Below are 6,788 nucleotides of genomic sequence, written 5' to 3' on the forward strand. Positions count from 1 at the left end.
TTTTATGTTTTGCCTTAAATATAAAAGGGAAAACCCTAGCCACATTTTAAGGTTGCTCTTTATGATGTGTGTGTGAATCTCTTGTGAGATCTAGAGGTGTTTGCCTTCATATATACTTAAGGTTTCTAATCTCAAGATTGATGTCGAGAGCTTAGTGATCAATTCAATTACAGATTTAAGAGCTTAAAGATATACAAGTAGGAGTGCTTGTGCTTGCTGGGAATCCAAGAAAGAAGTAATCCATGGACTCGGAGCTGTCATGTGGTCGTGGTAGTAAATTTCCTACTCGAGGTAGCAAATAGGATGTTAGTGGTCTAAGTCGCTATTGTGTAAATTTCAATTCTTTCATAGTGGATTTGTTTTACCTTGACAATAGTTAGGTTAAATTCTCCCAAGGTTTTTTACCGGTTTGGTTTTCCTAGGTTATCATATTGTTGTGTTCTTTATTTTCCACACTTTACAATGATATGATTTATCTGTGCTAACCTAGATTTGCATAATTTACCTAAATTAATCACTTGGCTAAATAACTAGATTAATCTGGTTATGTTTAAGGGGTCTAAAAATGTACACATTTCATTCCTTGGGCTTCCTCGGCCCATTAGCTTCTTCCTTACCTTTTTTACTCCCATGGGCTTTTGCTAAATCCTTTGGGCTTCCTCTGCCCAATTATCATATCTTTACCTCTTATTACTTTTCGAGCTTATTGGCCTTTAAACCAACCCAATGAAATTACTAACTCGTTTCTTGGGCTTTCCTGACCTATTTACTTCTTCTTTACCTCTTATTATTCCCATGGGTTTACTACTTCATTGCTTAGGTTTCCTCCACCCATTTTTTTCATCTTGTTGACACCCTATTTTGCAACTCACATTTAACCTCACTTGGAGTGTAAAAGGGTAATTTCGCCTTGGGAATATGCATCTTGATTCTGGTCACTAAATCCTTAATCTCATTTCACCTAAATGATCTTGATGTTGTAACAATCAAATCGACTAATCATAAACCCTAATCGAACCATTAGATTGAAAGTTATCATCAAATCAAATTTTAATGGCGAGATGTACTATCAAAAATTGAGTCTGACTATATATGATTATGAACAATTGATTCCAATTGGTTATAATTGTAATCAATTTGAAATTAATGATGTATCATAATTTGATTGGTTAGGACTATATGTTATGGTAAGGTTGCATACACCTAATTAATTAGATAGTCAAGCATTAATCATTCAATGAGTAATTTGTGCAATTATATTTTAATTAGAATAAATTTTGAACTAATTAAGTCTAAAATTTGAGTGATTGGAGCCTATTAATGTTAATTGAAAACTAATTTGGGACCTATTAATGCTAATTGTGTTGAAATTGTTTTCTAAAAAATGACCATTGCTCACCATTTCGTTGGTATTTCTGAGAATATTTTGAATCTATGAATGAGGTTAATTTTATCAGAAACTAGACAACCAGGGCTTCAATTTGAGCATAAGAACGAGACAATTCCAATCAGAATTGAGTAAGATATGATTTTTTGAATCTATAGGCTGTTACAGTAGTTACGGAAAAACCGACTTTTACTTGCTCCTCACTCCCACCAATCTCTACATTTAATGCACCAGATTTCTCCAAAGACTAAAATAAGGTCTAGGTTCATGATTATTTATTAACCCTCATTAAATGACCTTCTATTCATATTTTCTCCACCACTAATATATAAACCCCTCCTCTCCTCCATTCCAAGACACAAAAAACTCCCCTCTCTTCTCCTCTCTTGAGTTCTAGTGAAGTTGAGTAGTCTTGTCATATCTTGGTCTTCTTAAGACTTAAGGTATTGAGTGAGACTCACTCTCCCTCTCCTAACTCTTCTTTTCCTCCACCGTTAGGACCTCCCTCAAGATTCTCCTCCTCCACCATATGAATCTTGCATGAAGATATAATCCATTTCCCTAATTGTTTTTTTGTGTTGCCATTATGAGAGTTAAATATTAAAGCATGATAGTAATCATTTAAATTCCATTGAATATGTTTGAATGTTCTTGATTGTTCTTATATGTTCTTCACATGTTCTTAGTTGTTCATCACATGTTCATGTATAACACTAATTTTAATCTTAAATCCACATTAAAAATATGAATGAACATGTTTGTTTAATCATTTTTTCAAATCCTTGAATCTAGGATATCACCATCTACACACATTCACTAAAAACTTTTTTTCATCCAAAGAAAATGCTTAATAAATGGAATTAAGGTTTATCACATGCACACACAGTGAATTCAACATGCAAATTGATAGATAACATATTAGATGATGTGATATGAATGTTGGCTCCCATAGTCTAGAAGACCGGTTTCACCAAGCAAGGTGGGTGCCTAATACCTTCCCACCTTGTAACATAGCCTCCAAGCTTAGATTATTGGTTAGTAGATCGAATACTTATCCATGTAATTTTCAATTTTTAGATTATAACTAGGAAATAAAACCATGTTCTTTATCTTAGATTGTATCTAGAACCAAAACCATGTAATTTCCTATGATCAAAATAAATTCAATTTCAAATTAATAAAATAAGGAATTTTTCAATTTTAGTTTTCTTATTTATCCCAATAATTAAATAAGTGGTGACTCCATTGTAAAACTCTTAGGCTGCATTTCTTTCGACAGTAAAAGGAATCCGGAAAATATTTTACACCACGGGGGGTGTTTGGAAACGGCCAGAAAATTCAGTTAAACAGAAAATGATTTCCGTTGACAATAAAATATCAAGTATTTCGGTGTAAAATCAATTCCACTTATATTTTACCTTCAAACTAATTACACCCATTTTCAGCCTACTTGAACCGAGAGAGAGAGAGAGAGAGAGAGAGAGAGAGAGAGAGAGAGAGAGAGAGAGAGAGAGTCTAATTACACCCATTTTCAGCCTACTTGAACCGAGAGAGAGAGAGAGAGAGAGAGAGAGAGAGAGAGAGAGAGAGAGAGAGAGAGAGATAGCAAGAAGAGATCGCTGCACCCCAGCATTGGCACTAGCGAGATCGCGCCACCTAAAGCACCGCCGAGATCACGAACCAAAGCTTACTGCCATTCTCGTTCTCGACCTAAAGCTCATCGGACTCACAAATACCCAAAGAGAGAGAGAGAGAGAGAGAGAGAGAGAGAGAGAGAGAGTACAGAGAGAGAAGACCCACCTGAAGCACATCCTCGCCGAACTCACACCCAGAGAAAGAAGACCTATCCCACTCCACCAACCCATTCCTCATTGTCACTGACCTAGTGAATGACCCAACCCTAAGCCAATCGAACCGCCATGAGCAACCCACCCCTAAGCTGATTTGTCCACTAACCGACTCCTAGATCGGACCACCCAGTGAGTGACCCACTCCTAGATCGACCCACCACCTTTAGATCGACCCACCGTGTGAGCAACCTACAAACTGATCTCTCTCTCTCTCTCTCTCACTGAAGTCGCTCTCTCATGATTGGTCTTAGGATTTTGATTTTTTTGTTTTGATTTTTGTTTCTTTGATTGTTTATATATTTTGATTCTCTGTAATAATATTTGTTTGGATCCTAAGAAAATGTGAGAAACATGATAAAAATGGGTTTTCTAGAGTATTTTCAAGAACACAACCAAACACTTGAAAATATTTTCCTTTCCCAAAAATATTTTCTCCTGCATTCATTTTACACTCAGAATTCAATTTACATTGAACCAAACGTAGCAATCTAAAGAGTTAAATATAACTAGTCGAACCTCCATTTTAAGAGGCAATAACACAACTTCACTCATTCACATGGGTTTGGCCTAACACCTATAAAACTGGCCAGGGGTGCGGTCTCTCACACCTCTTTACCTCTTATTATTCTAATGGACCTACTGGCCTTTATTCCTACCATTCTGTCCTGCTAGGCTTACTCTACTATTTTCTCTTCCCATTTTATTCATATTATTGGGCTTCTTCTGCTATTGGGCCCTGGGCCCTTTGTCAAAAAGTGGATATCAACATATTGTGAGTGATAGTAATTGAAAAACAACTTAGTTGATTCAAGGTGACTACTCTCTTGTACGTAAGAGTGAGAAAGGAAATTGGAGGTTAATTTTCTGCTTCATTTCCTTTATTCATTCTTTTGCCTTGAATAACCAATATAGTGTCGACAACATGAAAATACAATTGATAATGAAATTCAAAGTAATAAGAAATCGATTAAACAACAATTTAATCCTATCACATATCACTTCCTAAAGACTAGGAGTAATCTATATCTATATATCTCTAAAAGCTAAAGCATAGCATTCATTGCTGCTACGTTCTAGTTGATCCACATCAGCATTCATGTCATTATTTTTTTTTTTCTTTTCAATTTTCCTATAATTTTTTTTAACATTTATTTTTTTTTTAAATTTACACTTCTCCAACCTTTCTCCCTTCCTTACTTTTTTATCTCCCCACTACTTCTCCAACATTTCTCCGTCTCTTACCTTTTCATCCCCCCACTACCCTCTACATTAATATCATTCTTTCTCTTTCCCTTCATCTTCCTTTATTTTTGTCTCTTCTTAATCACACCCTCTTACGATAAATTTATCACTATCTCTTTCATTCTATGCATAGTTTTCTCTCACAAAAAAAAGTTCTCTCTCTCTCTCTAAAAATTTGTCACTATTTCTTCCATTCTATGCATAGTTTTCCCTCGCAAAAAAAAAAAAAAAAAAAAAAAAAAAAAAAAATTTTTTTTTTGTTCTCTTTGATTGTTAAATTTTATCCTATTACATTATAAAGAATTAAATATAACATATAGAAATATAATATTATTATATTACATAGCATGATTTGGATAATTTGATTTTTTTTTTCCCTCTTTGATTGTTAAATTTTATCCTACTGTGTTATAAAGAATTAAATATAACATATAAAAATATAATATTATCATATTACATAGCATGATTTGGATAATTTGGTATTTGTTTTTAAAATATAAAATAAAAAATAAAAAATAAAAAAAATAAAACTTCTCTTTGATTGTTAAATTTTATCCTATTGCGTTATAAAGAATTAAATATAGCATATAAAAATATAATATTAGTCTATTACATAGCATAATTTGAATAATTTGGTATTTATTGTAATTTGGAATTTATTGTAACTTGGAATTTATTCTATTACACATTATGATTTTTTATAGTGCTCAATTTAGATATTAAATTATGAGACTTTACTTATTTTTATTTTTATTTTAATCCTTTGTGGTGGACAAAGTATTCTTAATAGTTGTATTAGAAGTACTCTATAATGTCATTTACTTGGAGAAAATCAAAAGTTAGCCAAATGAAATTAATCAGATGGGTGACAAATTTTAGCTTTTGTAATTTTACTTTAATTGTTATTATTATTTTATAACAATGCATATATAGAAAAAAAAAAATTAATATTTTCGTTAACTTGCCTTTTGAATTTCTAAGATAAATTGTATTGATTTCATTTTGGTACAACAAAATTTATATTTATGATTTATGATTGTTCTTATATTACATTTATGATTATTCCTATAATACGAAATACATTATTCTTTATTAAATTAGTTTAAATTGTAAAAATAATAATAATAATAATAATAAAACTATCACAAAAATGATTATCATGTGCAACACGTGGGTTCGCGGCGAGTGATTGATAATTCTTATAACCTAATAATCCTACTAAACTCTGGAGATGTGCCGGCCTCCATCCCTTTTCCAAATTGATAACTATTCCTCTTTGATGATTGCCAGCCTTTGCATGCTAAGAATCGCAATGCAACACACAAGGATCTTCCACATTTGTCCAAATCATAACACGAAGAACCTTATAATTATAACTCAGTGGCATGGTGAAATCAAACATTATTTTCATATTCTCATACATCAAAGTCAAGGTCTAAGAAAGAACCTCTTGGTTTCAACAAGAAACCTTGTTCGAAACCTTTTGCAGCTAAAGTGAATAAACCAAGCACTTTCTCATGACTCTTTCAGCCCCCACACAACCTCCATGCTCCTTTTTTCTTGCTTACTGATATGTAGGAATGACAATAAAGATCATGTTAGGTTCTAAGGTCTTAGGAGTTTTTGTATTTAGAACTCTAATTTGTAATGTTGGCAAACCATGATCAAAACAGTGTATTTAGTCTTGTTTAGAATTGCTCAAAGTTGGTTTAATATTGTAAAGTTGGAATCGAGTGGCTGCAGAAGTACTTGGGACTTTCGGCCTGACTCGATCGATCGAAGAATAGACTCGATCGATCGAAAATCGTACAGGTTGAATTTTTCGCAGATTTTCCAACTCAGCCTTACTTCATTAAACGTTTGGGTTTTGTGTTTTTACCCTAGGTATATAAACTAACCCTAGCCAGTTTTTTAGGGTTGTCCATATTGCTTTGTTGCTCATACATTGCTGTTTTGTGTGAATCTCGTGTGAGATCTTTGAGGGCCTTCCTTTACACAAAACTTAGGGTTTTCAAGGTAGAGATGATTTCAACATCTTGAAGATCATTATAGTTGCAACCATTGGAACTTAAAAAGAAAAGCAAGCGGGAGCTTGTAGCTGATTGAAGAATTCAAGAAAGAAGTAGTCCGTGGATTCGGAGCCTGCGCGTGGTCGTGTCAGGAAGTTTTACTGGTGGGTAGCATTAGGAAGTCGAGCGGGGAGCTTGTAGTCCTTCTGTAAGAACTTCAATTCTTTCATAGTGAATTCTGTTATGCCTTGAGGATCGGTGGGTCAAATCCTCCCCAGGTTTTACCGAGTGAGTTTCCTG

This window comes from Quercus suber, unplaced genomic scaffold (genome assembly GCF_002906115.3).
Source record: "Quercus suber isolate HL8 unplaced genomic scaffold, Cork oak 2.0 scaffold_114, whole genome shotgun sequence".
Taxonomy (NCBI): Eukaryota; Viridiplantae; Streptophyta; class Magnoliopsida; order Fagales; family Fagaceae; genus Quercus; species Quercus suber.